Source organism: Helianthus annuus, chromosome 1 (genome assembly GCF_002127325.2).
Source record: "Helianthus annuus cultivar XRQ/B chromosome 1, HanXRQr2.0-SUNRISE, whole genome shotgun sequence".
NCBI classification, from domain to species: domain Eukaryota; kingdom Viridiplantae; phylum Streptophyta; class Magnoliopsida; order Asterales; family Asteraceae; genus Helianthus; species Helianthus annuus.
In genome coordinates, this window is record NC_035433.2 from 147,122,249 (window position 1) to 147,139,260 (window position 17,012).

Sequence of the window (17,012 nt, forward strand, 5' to 3'; positions counted from 1 at the left end):
TGTATAAAAACAACATTTGTAAAAAAAAAATTCAAAAAAAAAATGTCGTGGGTGTAGTTTTGAGCAACACAAGTGTGTGTTTACAGGACCCGTAAATTTTCCGACCAGATTTACGGGTCCCGTAAACACAAACTTGTGGCGCTCAAAACTACATACACGACATTTTTTTTTGAATTTTTTTTACAAATGGTGTTTATATACATGCATCTACGTCCATGAAAAAAAAATTTGGTCCACCGCGCCCCCTACGGTGTAGTTCTCACGGTTCTTACAACTCGAGGTGGTTCTCATTTTAGCATTCCCATATATATATATATATATATATATATAGAGTAAGGTTAACATACAAAAAGCCTTATCATACATCACATATGAGACAATAGTAACCGTTGGATCAATGGTATAATCACGCATGGGACCACATAATCACGCATGACACCACATAATCACGCATGGGACTATAATCACGCACGTTATTTGATAATAACGCACGTTATATTTTTTGTCATGTATGTTAATGTAGGTTAAGCCTTGAAGTACATTATACTTTCTCTCTCTCTCTCTATATATATATATATATATATATATATATATATAGGGTGGGAGTTGGCTACATAGTCCATTTTTCCTAAAAAGTGTACAAAGTCATAAAACACCATAATGTCAACCATAAAACACATTCAAAACCTACAAATAACATAGTGGAGGTTACTAAAACACCATATTTGTGAGTTTTGTGTTGTGTTTTGAATGATAAGGCTTTGATTATCGAATGACTAACATTAGTGTGTTTTATGTTGATTATCATATTGTGTTTTATATTCATGGTTGTATGATGGTGTGTTTGAAGTTTTTAAGGAATGTTAGGGTTTGGATATTGTGTTTTAGTGATCTTCACTATGTTATTTGTGGGTTTTGAGTGTGTTTTATGGCTAAAATTATGGTGTTTTAAGACTTTGTATACTTTGTAAGAAAAATAGACTTTGTAGCGGAACCTCACCCTATATATATATATATATATATATGGAAATTTGGATTCAGAACTTTGGAGGAAATTACTTTGTTCTAAATTTTTAAAACAAAAAGTATAGTTTTAGTCAACAGGGTAAGATTGCTCGGAGTGTGGCTTGGGTTGACATGTGGTGGAAGTGGTGTTAAAATGATAAAATTAATAGCCATGTTATTTCATTTGATCACATTACTTCATTTTTTTACTTTACGTCTCATACTATGTTTTTGTTATTTTATATTTCATGACTTTCGTGAGTGGGCTGGATAAATAGATGCTACTGGGCTGCTGCTGGATTAATATAAGATGCAGTTGGGCTAAGACATATTGGGTTGACTTCAGAATAGCTAGTGACTGGATAGGCTTAGGGCCACTTGTACGCAGCTGCTATATAAAGTCGCTACAGGCTTTAGTTAGAGGGGTCGATTCATTCAATTATCAGTATTCACTGTATTCACTTTACACTTTCTATAGGGTTTCGTATTGAAATCTCGATTAAGGGCGTTTCAGATCTTTGTAGATATAGACTATGTTGTCTATTAAATCTTTTGAGAGTTTTATACAAATCATCATGTGGATGTTCTGTATGTGAGGTTGTGAGAAGATTTGTTGCTGAACCTGTTAAGAGTTTTTATATAATCGGTTGTAATAATCAAAGTTCAGAGTTCTTGATCCATGAAATTTTACAAGTGGGCTCTACCAGGCCACCTCAAGAAAAGTGGGGTGTGGTAGCGGCGTGGGCTAGCTGGTGTGGGTGGGTGGACATGTAAAAATTTGTACATTTTTTTATATTTTGACATTCATAAAATAAAACACACCACTAATTTAATTTAGAAAAAAGTTACATAAAATCCTAATAAATTAAAAAAACAACTTAATAAATCCAACAAAAATTAAACAAACAACTTAATAAATCCTAAAAAATAACTTCATAATAAATTCTAAAACAAATTACAAAGTACGATAAATATTAAAGTGGAGAACCCAACGAAATTCCGGGTTCCCATCGTGCCTGTACTCGAATTTGGCGATCTCTATTCGATTGTCGTTGCTTAGGTCGCCCGCAGGCACACGGTCGTAGCATGCTTTAAACCGATCCAGGTGCAGTTTTAACTCCCGCGACTTATGTTGACTCGCGTTCAAGTTATGACGCACGTTACCAACATGATGTTGGTATTCCTGGAACACTCGTGTCCAGTAGGCGATTTGACCATGACGTAGCGTTAGTTGTGCGTCAACGATTCTCGTCACTAGCGCTAGCTCCTCCTCCTCCTCGGTCCAATGAACCATTTTCGGTTTTTGGGTTGGTTTCGGATGAAGATTTGTGTTTGAAGAAAGTTGTTGTGAAAAATATTGATGTTAGGGGTGAGTATTTATAGGTAAAAAATAGTAAAAAAAAATTAAAATTTGATTTACACGTGGAGTTGGAGCCCCCCCCCCCTCCCCACCGCATAGTGACGTGTCCGTGGGGTATGGCGGTGCGTGGGTGCACCGCTTGGGTTGGCAGATTATTTAAAAAACTTACAAAAAATTTATAAAATTCACACCACTTTTATAAAATAAAACCTAAAATTTCATTAAAATTTTAAAAATTACATAGTCCTAAAAATTACATAATCCTAAAAATTACATAATTCCTAAAAATTACAAAATAAAAAACCTAGAGCGTTAGGTAAGTTTCAAAAAGGACGATCTTGTCGAACGCCTTTCGCTCCTTGCCTCGAAACTCAATGTTCGTCACTGGTAACACCCCGTGTTTTCGAATGTCAAAGTCAAAGTCAAAGTGAAGTTTGACTTCTTTGACTGTAATTAGTCTATTTTATATTTTATTATTTGTATTATGTGGAGTAAGTGTTGATTAATCAAGGGAATCGAAGTAATCGAATGTTTAATCGACGCAAAACGATTTACGACTGTGAATAGTAGGAAGTAACAATGCGATAAAGTTAACCAATCAATAATCAAGCTAATCGAATCATCAATCGAACTCGAAACTCGAATTATGCGATTTGGTGTTATTATACGTGTGTGTGTGCCTTACGTGTTACCTGTGCGTGTTTACTTTATGTTACGTGCGATGATCAAAATGAATCGAAACTCGAAACTCAATCGAACTCAATTGAAATCGAATTATGATGAATGGTAGCGAAAGGATAGCGTGAAATATAGATGCTTGTATGTAGATATAGTGGTTGGGATTAAAAGTAATTTGAATAGGAAACTCTATCGTACTCGTATCGTCCTCAATCGAAATCGAAATATCAGAAATCGTCGCACCGAACGCTCAACGCAGGCTGTTGATCGCAGGCTCCTAGCCGATCGGACGGACTGTCCGATCGAGCAGGCTGTCCGATCAGGATGCCGGGCCGATCGGCCAGCCCTTTCCTGTTTTGGAAGCCTATAAATAGGCCTCTCATTATCATTCTTTCCACTTTTGGAAACCCTCTGACGGACCAGCTCGTGTTCTTCACTATTTCTCAGATTTCTCTCAATCCCGGTAAGATTTCCTCCTAAATCTTGTACTTTCTTGATCAATACACACTCCTACACCTTTCTATCTTTCAGATCTTGATTTCTAACCGTGAAATCATCAAGATCTAAGTATTCTAGGATGATGTCATCATGGTGTTCTTCAAGAACTGTCACACCCCGATTTCCACTCGTTTCACCGGTGGGCCCGGTGGGGGATTACCGTGACGTAGTTGGCAACAATATAGTCAAACCACACAATATTTAAATGCACAGTGGAAGCATAAAGTTAGATTATATTTCAACCATCAAATGTAATATCCAAGTATCACAAGTAGTCGAAATAATCCACAGGGGATTAAAATAAAATAGGAAATAGTTGTTCAACAGATAATGGCATCCCAAGCTTGCGAGACTCTAACGATGCTAAGGAGTGGCCAGCCTATTTCGTGTAGGACCTGCATTTAATCTTTTTGGGGAAAATACGTCAGTTTACACTGGTAAATACATTCAACCGACACTTTTGTAAAAGGTTTAATAAAATTGATTTGAATGCTCATGGCACAAACTCTTTATAACTTGGGATAATTAATCAATCAAATCTTGTAAAAGAATTACATGTTCACTATGCGTTCAGTCGCCCGGGTTGTGCCGGGTTTAAGGTTAATAGACACGCCACATAGCATAAAGCCGTGGCGGGAAAACCAACGGTTATACCTTTATAATTATGGACACATTGCCGGGTGTACGCCTACACCCGTGTGTCAAGGTCGTGGCAATTTCGTAAAATGATGCCAATGATATCCGGGACATGGTCATTAAACTCCCAAAGGCATAAAGCCAACAAAACAAATTTTTAAACGGGTCACACTGATAATACCCAACTACTAATGAGTTAGGGTCAATTGCCCGACCAAGCGGTATTTTATATATCGTAACCCAAGCCCGTATAACGGAAAATAAGTTAAAAGTATTTACCTGAGCAAGTAATAACCTCAACAAATAAAATGCAAGTATCTTTTATTGGTCTCCTATTCTGGAACGAAGGTTTATAACAACCTATTAGAATCCTAACGGGTCTTTAATTTAGCCTTAGCTTAGACCGGTCAGTTTCAAAGGATAAATACGGTTTAATCGCGTGAAAGGCGAAAACCAGGAACGGAATGCGGTTTAGACCCAACAAGCTTGAAGACTTGTTTTATATGGGTAATATAAACACATTTTGGATTTTTGAAGTAATAACGATAAGGTTTGACCCGTTTCGGCTAGTTTATGTAAACTAGTTACATAAACTGAACCGTACGCGTAAATAGCGTAACGGGTAACCGTAAGAGTCCTACACAGGTTTCCTAAGTTAATATGCTCTAAAGAGGTTGTGGTATCAGTAGGATACCTTCCATTATGCCCATAACGAGTTTAATCCCAATATACGCCCCGTAGGGGTATTTTGGTCCTTTTAAAGATTATAAAAGAGATTTCCGAGTTCTACAGGAAATCCGAGTTTGACGAACAGGTTATAAAGTTCAAAATACTTTATTTATTATTTAAAATCAGTAGTAACTGGATTCGGGTCAAAATACCATGTAGAACTCAAGTTATGTCCGAAAAGGGTATATTTGGTATTTACCGAATCAATGCCATAACCGCAGGTTATGAGCAGGTCAAAAATAATTAAAAATCTTTAAAAATTCCAAATTATTATTTTACATCAGTGTGTAAAAGGTTTGGTGTCGAAATTTGGGTTTAGATAGGTTTTATGCTAATTGCGCCGTTTAATTACTAAAGTTTCCGTAATTGCGCTATTTAGCATAACTCCTATTCTAGACCTCGGATTTACATGAAATTTTAGGGACATGCTTAGAAATTAGTAACTAAAGTTATTGTTCTTTCACATGTCCAAAATTCTCGTTTTAAAGTAAAAAAAAAGCGTTATGGTCAATATTTAAGCATATAATGGAAATGTGCAAAAGACTCGGACAAACAACGAACCGGTCACAGAGGGTTATACCATCATGTAACCTGGGCCTAAGAGAGTCCTAAGGCATATCTAAATCATACCATAACGGGTCATAACTGAAGTCAAAGCAAAAGTCAAAGTTTTGCGACTTTCGGTTCCGAACCGGGTCAAAACAGTAAATGGTCGGATCAAACAAGCTTAGACCAGTTTATATACTTATTATCATGTTACATGAGTGGTAAAACAAGTTACACGCCATCTACATTACTGATTATGCATAAAATCGAAAGTTAGCATTCTGTTGACTTTTTCTAAGCAACTTTGACCCGACATTAGGACTAGTTAGAGTGGGAATCAGAGGGTGCCCTTTTAAGGGTTTAAAGCCCACATAATTACCAACATATAACTACCTTTGATTCGGCTAATCACTGGACCATTTGTGATTACCCGTTAAGTCAATCGTTAATTACGACGGATTGACTTTTAAGCCATATCTAAGCAAAACTTAACCAAGAAAGGGTGGAGCACACTTACAAGAGTCCTATGCACGACCAGGGATGAGTAGTGAGAGTTCTTGAGCCCCAGAAGTGATCAAGAAAGCAGTTTGAGGTGTGAAGAACATTGATGCACATCATGGCCTTTTTATAGTAGTTTAGAATGCATAAGATCATCACAACAAGGCCTACAAGTGTTCTTGGATGATCAACAACTGTCCCTGAGTGCTAGGGGACGTTTAGGGGGCGCCCATGCTCTCAATAATGGCTCTAAGGTCGGTTAAAACACTCAACAGTGCTTCTGTCCGACTTTTCTGCATCTGGGGCATTGACGCGGCCCGAGTAAAAGATCACTTAACTTTTACGCGGCCCGCCTGAATCCATATGTCAGAGCCCATATCTTTCATGTCAATGCGGCCCACGTAAAACCCCTAGATACTTTTACGCGGCCCGCCTGAGACCAAAAAGTAAGATTTTTCAAATCTTTTTAATTATTGCACTGGCCTTTGGCGTTTCGAAGGGGTAACTTTGCACTTTGGGCCTCGTTTAATTACGTACAAGGGCCTCGTGACTTTTACCCGCGTTGTTAAGTCCTCGGTTAGTTTTATTACTACCCGAAAAGTCCTAACTTTCAATGTTGACGCTTTTAACCCCTCGCATACGAATTCGATCATAACTTTCTCGTTTGAAACGGAACCTTGCGAAATTTATATCGTATGTTCTAGTGAGCGTAATTTACTGTTACAAAGCCTCGGGTTTGTTAAAGGGTCACTCAGAGGCATAACTTAAACATGTTGACACATTTAACCCCCGGTAGTTTCTAATCTTTCACTTTCTTCCACAATTTGTTCCGTACGATCCATGATTCATTCGTTTGAAGGTACGAGCATCATTTAGGGTTACTATACAGTATATTTATCCCTTGTTGACATTTTAAACCCTCGAATTTACATACTTTCAATGTTTGTCAACTTTAGTCCTTATGTAGTATTTATTACCACGCATAAACTTATGACACGTGTTAATACATTATTGGATGCAAAATTTCGAGGTGTTACATCCTCACCCCTTTAAAAGAAATCTCGACCCCGAGATTTATTGAAAAAAATGAGGGTACTTTTCTTTCATGGTGGACTCTACCTCCCACGTGTACTCGGGACCTCTACGGGCATCCCATTTTACCTTCACAATCGGTATATACTTCCTGCGAAGTTTCTTAACCTGTCGATCCTCGATCGACACAGGTTTTTCAACAAATTTTAAGCTCTCATCGATGTGTACATCTGTATGCGGTATAACTAGTGATTCATCAGCGAAACACTTCTTCAAATTACAGATGTGGAACACATTGTGGATACCACTGAGCTCTTCCGGTAAGTTTAACTTATAGGCAACCGATCCGACACGTTCGATTACCTCGAAGGGTCCAACGTATCTCGGGCTTAACTTGCCTTTCTTACCGAATCGCATCACCCCCTTCTAGGGTGATACCTTAAGCAATACCTTGTCGCCTACTTCGAAGTTGAAAGGCTTACGTTTCAAATCTGCGTAGCTTTTCTGCCTATCTCGGGAAACTTTCAATCGATCGCGAATTTGGACAATCTTGTCCGTTGTTTCAAATATTATATCAGGTCCTGTCATCTGGACATCTCCAACTTCTGCCCAACAAACGGGCGTTCTACACTTTCTACCATATAAGGCTTCAAAAGGTGCAGCCTTAATGCTTGTATGGTAGCTGTTGTTATAGGAGAACTCGACCAATGGTAGGTGGTTATCCAAACTACCAGCTAAGTTGATCGCACATGCACGAAGCATGTCTTCCAACGTTTGGATTGTACGCTCACTTTGTCCATCTGTCTGAGGGTGGTAAGCTGTACTGAAGTTTAAACGTGTGCCCAAAGATTGTTGGAAACTTTTCCAAAAGTGTGACATGTATCTGGTATCTCTATCAGAGATAATTGACACAGGCAAGCCATGAAGGGCTACAATCTTGTCTACAAACAACTGGGCTAACATATCGGAGCTATGAGTTTCCTTTATGGGTAGGAAATGTGCTGACTTAGTCAGTCTACCAACTATTACCCATATTGTATCGTTTCCCTTCTTTGGTAACTTGGTGATGAAATCTATCGTCACCATTTCTCACTTCCACTCGGGAAGTTCGGGCTATTGTAGCAAGCCTGACGACTTTTGATGTTCAGCTTTTACTTGCGCACAACTCAAACACTTTGCTACATAGGTGCCTATAGACTTCTTCAAGCCTATCCACCAAAAGTTTGCCTTCAAATCCTGGTACATCTTATCAGCTCCAGGATGAGCGAAATATCGGGAACTGTGGGCTTCCTGAAGGATAACGTCACGAAGACCTCCATATACAGGAACCCATATCCTTCCATTTAATCTCAGAATTCCGTCTTTGCCATAGGATAACTGTTCCTCAGTTACTCCTAGTTTTTCGTTAGGATAGTTAGCTTCTGACACAGCTTCTTTCTGTGCAGCTAACAATCTCTCGTTCAGACTGTTCTTGATTTCAATGCTCTTGGCATTGATCCTTATTGGTTTCACTCTCTCTTTTCTGCTCAAGGCATCTGTGACTACGATGGTATCTTATTTCGCAGTCATAGTCGTTCAGAGTTTCCATCCAACGTCGCTGCCTCATATTCAGATCTTTCTGATTAAACAGGTGCTGGAGGCTCTTGTGATCAGAATAGATCACAAATTTAATGCCATACAAATAGTGCCTCCATAGCTTTAGTGCAAATACAACGGCACCCAACTCCAAGTCATGGGTGGTGTAATTCTTTTCATGCACTTTTAATTTTCGTGAAGCATAGACAATCACCTTGCCTCTCTGCATAAGCACACAACCCATCCCGGTGTGTGATGCATCACAGTATACTACGAATTCTTCCATTCCTTCCGGTAATGTCAACACAGGAGCATTGCTTAGCTTCTGTTTAAGGATATCAAAAGCTTCTTGCTGCTTAGGGCCCCAATTAAACTTTATACTCTTCCTAGTTAGGGAAGTTAGGGGTGCAGCAATCCCTGAGAAATTTTCGATGAAGCGTCTGTAGTATCCTGCTAGACCTAGGAAACTGCGAATCTCCGTAGGCGTCTTCCTCTCCTGCCAATTCATGACGGCTTCAACCTTGGCGGGATCCACTTGGATGCCACGCTCACTTACTACATGTCCAAGGAATTGGACTTCTCGTAGCCAAAATTCACATTTAGAGAATTTGGCATAAAGCTTTTCTTGATGAAGTAGTTTAAGAATGCATCGAAGATGCTTCTCGTGGTCAGCTTGACTCTTTGAGTATATGAGGATGTCATCGATGAAGACAATGACAAATTTATCCAAATAAGGTTTGCAAAGGCGATTCATGAGATCCATGAATGCGGCAGGTGCATTAGTGAGCCCAAAAGGCATCACTAGGAACTCGAAGTGACCATAACGAGTTCTGAATGCAGTCTTGTGCACATCTTCGTCCTTGACCTTCAATTGATGGTAGCCTGACCTTAGATCAATCTTGGAAAAGTAGCTCGCTCCTTGCAACTGATCGAACAGATCGTCGATCCTGGGCAAAGGATATCTATTCTTGATTGTAACTTTATTAAGCTCACGGTAATCGATGCATAGGCGCATCGAACCATCTTTCTTTTTAACGAATAAGATTGGCGCTCCCCAAGGAGACGAACTAGGTCTAACAAAACCTTTGGCTAGCAGATCATCTAGCTGTGTTCTCAATTCTTTCATTTCCGTTGGTGCCAATCTATAAGGCGCTGGCGCTGCGCCTAGAATGATGTCGATACTGAATTCCATTTGCCTATCTGGTGGCAAACCAGGCAGTTCTTTCGGGAAAACTTCAGGATAGTCAGAGATGACTGGGATGTCTTCAATCTTGGGTTTCTCCTCACCAATAGTTACCTGTGCCATATAAATGACACATCCCTTCTTCAAACATCTGGATGCCTTTAGCATAGACACTTGCGCAGGCAATCCATGCCGAGTATCTCCCTGGATGGTAAGTGGTTCTCCAGACGGAGTCTTGATTACCACTTGTTTCTTATCGCACACAATCTGGGCTTGGTTATGCGATAACCAATCCATACCCAACACTATTTCGAAACCAGCTAGTTTAAAGGGTAACAGGGATAAAGGAAATGAGTGGTTCCTAATGGATATAACACATCCATCTAACACAGTTGAGACTGTTTCCATAGTCCCATCAGCTAACTCTACTTCATATTTCACATTCAAGGCTTTAACAGGCAATTTCCATAATTCACAAAACTTATTATCCACAAAGGATTTATCCGCTCCAGAATCAAACAATACTCTTGCGAATACATCATTAATGAGAAACGTACCGGTTATGACGTTGTCGTTCTGGATAGCCTCTTAAACGTTCATCTGAAAGACCCTGGCATTGGTCTTTTTCCCTTCTTGAGCCTTCTTCACTATATTTGGGCAGTTAGTCTTGATGTGCCCTTTTTCATTGCAACTATAACAAGTCGCATCCTTCAGTTTCTTGCACTCAAGAGTCCTATGCTCAGAGGACTTGCAAATCCCACATGCCTTCGGCTGGGACTTCTGTTCATACTTGCACCTTCCGAAGTGGTGCTTCTTGCAAACACTGCGCTTGGGCCTATCGCCCGATTGTCGATCATTCTTCTTGGTCTCTGATCCCTTTTTGTGGTCACGATTTCCCCGATGCTTCTTGCTAGACCATCGTGAATCATCATCTTCACGCTTCCTCTTCTCACTGTCAGCATTTCTCAGTGATCTCTGTCTCACTGCATCCAGTGTGAGAGATAAAGATATATCTGCCACGAATCTAAATGTAGCAGGCCTAGAAGCCTTCATGCTAGCCTTTATCTCTGGGGCTAAACCCCCAATGAAACGCGTGATCCGTTTGGGTTCCGGGGTCACAAGGTACGGAACCAATCTTGACAGTGTGTTGAAACTTGTGAGATATGCCTGGCAATCCAGGTTCTTCATGACCAGCGATAGGAAATCAGACTCTATCTTCTCGACCTCATGCTGAGGGCAGTAGTTTTCTTTTATGAGAGCAATAAAATGCTCCCATGTCATGCTATACAAAGCAACCTTCCCAGAGGCTTGAACCAAAGATCTCCACCATGGTAGGGCTTCACCCTTAAACGACTGGGATACAAACTTCACCACGTCCCTCTCAGCACAACCACTAATGTCCACTATTGTGTTCATTTCATCTAGCCAGGTCATACAATCCACCGCGCCCTTTTCCCCAGTAAAATCTCGGGGTTTGCAGGAAACAAAGTATTTATACGTGTAACCCCTGGCGCGAGGTGTATTATCGAACACTGTATTCTTAGGACGGACACTATTCTCATTGGATGAGTGTCGATCGTCATCCTTCTTAGGTTTAGACTGGGTCGAGGGTGGTTTGCTGTGAGATTCAGGATGGGTTCTTGACTTAGAGTGTGGTGCAGATCGGGTCCTGCTTTGAGACTCGCTATATTCTTCGTACTGCCGATCTAAGGCCGTCTTAACAGCGTCGTCTACCAAAGCTTTTAATTCAGTGCCCGTTATATTAATTTGGGCGTTATCATTGTCATTTTCCTTCGGATGACTATTATCTCCATCTGGGGCAGCCATTGAAATCTTGAATCTGCTACAGAAGATAATGACAAAATTTTATTTAGGAGATTATTATGGAACTGTTTTATGGCAATTCATTAACCATGGTAAACATAGACCATATCTGGTTAATTTGTTACTCACTTTTATTTAGGATTTCAATATAAATTATCCTAATTACAAACAATATTGTTAGTGGCACAAAAGCCTAGTCACAAGGACATTTTATAATATAAGCCGGGATTTCAGAGAATTAAGGCATGAAGGTTTGAACCATAGTTCTTTTACCTCTTCTGACAGGGAGTCATAGACTAGAACCGTCTTTTGTCTTATATGACAATGAGTATGGCCCGTAGGCACTACATCACTAATGGATGTTTAATAAGTGATCATCTTAATTGATGATTTAAACCCATGATATATAAATCATTAATTTAGGTTTTGGAATCCTTTGAAGGATTCTTATACAAGAATGACACGTGTGATTTTAACGAATCACGTCTGCCAAGAATGTTAATATGTTTACAGAGGTTAACAGGAATCTGAATCTTTTAATTAGGTCTTACCATCTTGGTCGGGTCTTATAATGACACCAGGCTAGGTTTCACCATTAAGGTTCTTTATTTAGGCAGATTAATTTAAAAGGAATGATTTTTGATTTATTTCATATAATAATGCATATAATGGCAAAAATAGAATTTATAAACTTAACATTCCAATACATATAAAAAATTTACACACTGCCCTAAATGGGAATTTTAAATAGACGAAATACCTTCGCAGAGGTTTACAGAAAACAAGTCCACGCAGGGACCAAATACAAGGATAGATGTCCACACAGGGACAAAAAGATAAGTCCACGCAGGGACTGAAAGGCATATGTCCACGTAGGGACTAAACACACAATAAATGTCCACGCAGGGACTTGATTGAAATAGGAATTACAATAGAACATATAAAGACTAATGATCTCGCTTCTTCTTCCCCTTTAGCAGGTTTGCTAAGCCCTTGAGGAATCCACGATTGTTCTTACGTTCCTGCTCAAAATCTCGTTCTACCCTATTTAAACGGTGGAGGATTTCTTACTGCTCCGGTGGGGAAAAACGTGGCTGCTGCGACGGTTGCTGAACCGGAGGTCTAGCAGGTGCTGGATACCCATGAGCTGCGTATCCTAATCCCCAAGGATTTCCATAAGGTCCTTCGGGATGGAGGGTGTTGTAATTGGCCGCTACCACGTATGGGTCCGCATTCGCATAATTATAATGAGTGTGAGTCGGCAACTCAAATGGGTTATACGCTGTGGAACCGGCGTATGTAGGTATTGGGTTATCATAGCCGAATGGTGGCGGAGGTGGTGCAACTGGTGCAAAATTCACCTCTGTAGGGTGGTTCGAAGGTTCACCCATTTGTGGTTCTTCAGGCAGTGGCGGAAAATGACTTGCACTCGAGTGGCGAGTGGTGCTAAAGTGAAATTCCCCTCCTCGTGTGGACATTTGCGCGCCTGATCTCCTATGCCTTGGCGGATCTGGAGGTGCTTGATGAACTGGTGGCGGTGGAGGCGGTGACGTAACTGCCACGAAACGCGAATCCTCGGAAGGATCCTGCTGTTGCTGCTGGTGAGGTGATGAATGGTGAGAGGGTGTAAAGTACCACTCGCACTGGTTGAACCTCGCCTGGAAACTGTCTGGACCCTGATAGGGTGTTCCATGAAAGGATGACCCATCAGAGATCTCAATAGGATGGTTGGGAGTACCTCTTGCAGGCTCGACGGGATCTGTGTCCTCGTCCATATCCATCGCGTTGTCTTCGGAAAAGTGATCTTCTGGTCCTAAAGGGTTATAACCTACTGGTTCCTGGATATAGTTCGCCGGGTTGAATCGGCCCTGAAAGATAGGAGTAGGGTCGCCAAAAGAACGGTGTGAAGCGGAACGCTGGAGAGGTATAAATGAAGGTTGAGGGTTATCGGGTTCATTTTCTGAGTTCGGTCCAAAAGAATGACGGTATGATGGTGTCGAACTGTGTGAGGTAGACCGTCTAGCGGGCTCAAAGAGGTTCCTTCTACGCCTCTGAGGTTCTTCACTCCTTGTGCTGGAAGGAGCTCGCATGTTTGAGGGTCCGGCCTCATGATCATTGTGGGTAGTGATCGGCCCTTTGCCTCTTCCTACTCTTCTAATTGCTGGTGGCATAGTTCCTGCTTTCACAGTTTTAAATCAACAATATACAATAAAGGACAACTAAAGAAACAATTCGAGATTGTCCTAAGTTCTTGTCTAGACTCAATTATGTGCAATTGTGTCATTGAGATTAAACACAAAAGACTAGTGTTTAATTCACTCAACGTTGGCTCTGATACCAACCTGTCACACCCCGATTTCCACACGTTTCACCGGTGGGCCCGGTGGGGGATTACCGTGACGTAGTTGGCAACAATATAGTCAAACCATACAATATTTAAATGCACAGCGGAAGCATAAAGATTGATTATATTTCAACCATCAAATGTAATATCCAAGTATCACAAGTAGTCGAAATAATCCACAGGGATCAAAATAAAATAGGAAATAGTTGTTCATCAGATAATGGCATCCCAAGCTTGTGAGACTCTAACGATGCTAAGGAGTGGCCAACCTATTTCATGTAGGACCTGCATTTAATCTTTTTGGGGAAAATACGTCAGTTTACACTGGTAAATACATTCAACCGACACTTTTGTAAAAGGTTTAATAAAATTGATTTGAATGCTCATGGCACAAACTCTTTATAACTTGGGATAATTAATCAATCAAATCTTGTGGTATCAGTAGGATGTTCTAAAGAGGTTGTGGTATCAGTAGGATACCTTCCATTATGCCCATAACGAGTTTAATCCCAATATACGCCCCGTAGGGGTATTTTGGTCCTTTTAAAGATTATAAAAGAGATTTCCGAGTTCTACAGGAAATCTGAGTTTGACGAACATGTTATAAAGTTCAAAATACTTTATTTATTATTTAAAATCAGTAGTAACTGGATTCGGGTCAAAATACCATGTAGAACTCAAGTTATGTCCGAAAAGGGTATATTCGGTATTTACCGAATCAATGCCATAACCGCAGGTTATGAGCAGGTCAAAAATAATTAAAAATCTTTAAAAATTCCAAATTATTATTTTACATCAGTGTGTAAAAGTTTTGGTGTCGAAATTTGGGTTTAGATAGGTTTTATGCTAATTGCGCCGTTTAATTACTAAAGTTTCCGTAATTGCGCTATTTAGCATAACTCCTATTCTAGACCTCGGATTGACATGAAATTTTTAGGGACATGCTTAGAGTTGCTTAAGAGGATAAGCTTCTCTTCAGGAACCAAGACATTTTCGCGTGGACACCCGCAGACATGACTGGGGTCCCGCGTGAAATCGCGCAACATTGCTTGAATACCATGACAGGTATCAAGCCGGTGATCTAAGGCCGACGCCACCTTCGTGGTCCATGCCTAAAGTTGATATAGAGTTGCTTAAGAGGATAAGCTATAGAAAATGACCCGGCATAAAATGAGCATAACTTTCGCTTTGTTTGCATTAATGAGAGACATAAATGAGTCAATGGCAGGGCCGAACTAAAGCAGATTGTAAAATTGGGCATTTTCATATATTAATATGTTTAGGATTCTAATACGTTGGAATACAATGACACACTTTTTTTGTGTACGATTTCTAAAAGGCATACAAATCAGATGTTAAAATTGAAGTGAGTTTTAGTGAAAAAAAACCTGATACAAGTATACTGATTATTTGCTCTCAAAGTACAAATTTGAAAATCATATATGAAGTTAAACTCTAAATCAGTTATACATATCCAATTTGTGACAACGCAAAAAGAAAAAGAAAACACAAAGCTAAATAGCACTTCCTTTGAAAATTTTGAGCGATTGAGAGAGGATGGACTTTCAACTTATTTTTTACACAATTGAGCGACACTCTTCAATGGGTTGAAGTTTGTGACAAACCACCATATTTTGTCAAGGGTTTTTTTTCCTCAATTTTTACAACTTTCATTTATTTTGTTTTTGTCGTAAACACACACAAATCATTGAATTTAGTAATTTATACTTTATTATTCATTTCAATAATGGGCTGTCAATTTTAAATTTTTAAGAACTTAGCCAAACATGTAAAACATAAACATGTCAGTATATAAATTTTTCTGTATTTTTTTAAACAACTTAAATTACATCACATTCGCCTTTTGCAAGGCTCAAACCCTTAACCTTAAGGGGAGTAACACCACATAAATAGATAACTCCAATAGCTTTGTCACCTTTTGCAAGGCTCGAACCCTTAACCTCAAGGGGAGTAACATCACATAAATACATAACTCCAATAGCTTTGTCATTTGGATCTAACCCCCACTCCACATTTTTTCGTATTATCTATATTTGTGTTTTTGTCATGCATCAATAAGTTCATAATACAAAAAAAAAAAAAAACAAAAAAAAAAACAACAAAAAAAAAAAACGAAGGAAAGTGTACAACCCAAAATGCACTACATTAGTGGATATCCAACCCAAATTCCCCAAGAACTCATGCACAAAACATAAATATGCCGATCAAGACCATTTACAACACTCTGTTTCGGAAAAATATGTGAAAATGAGTTTTCACAAAAATGGGAAATATGATTATTTTTCTAACTTTGGACATAAATATATGTAACTATTGTTAATTCGATCATTAGTGTTTGGGTTTGTATTCTACTATATGAGACTTTCGTAACAAATCAAACTGCGTCGAGCTAAAATCTGAGATATCAATGCTCAAAGTTATATGTTAAAATTTTGCAAAGCTGCAAACTTAGGAGAAAAGGTGTGGGAACTTAGAGGAGAATGAACGCAATGTGATGCTTTGATGGGTGCACTTGGCACATGTCACCTTTGTGTTTTTGAAGGTTGGCACAAATAATAGCCAACAAGAAAAACTTACTTTTTAAAAGTACGTTGTACGTTTATGTAATTCTGAATGAAAAAATTAATCAGACACAAAAGTACTTTATATTAAGTAAATCTATGTTTTACTCGTCACCGGGATAAAATTAAAACTAGAGAGAGTTGACGCGATGAAACTAAAAATAGAGACTAACTAAACGTGTGAGTTAACAAAACCTATGTTTTGTACGTTTTTTACAATTTAAACAAAATCAAACAAATCATGAATATTGGGGGAGGGGGGGGGGGGGGCTAGAATGTAAAAAAGGTCTAGATGAAGGTGTTCGGACCTCAAGAGTTGAGCAAACCGTATGTAACTATTTGTTCAAGCACCCCCGACCCGTTAAACATTTTCATCCATATATCATGGGCCTTGTATTTCCTACCAAAAACTTTGTTTGCGTATCATCTTACATAGAAGGTAGCAGGAAATTTGTTTGTTAAGTGAATGAGAACATCTCCAATGATATACATGTGCATAAAACCGGAATTAAAAGGTTTTCC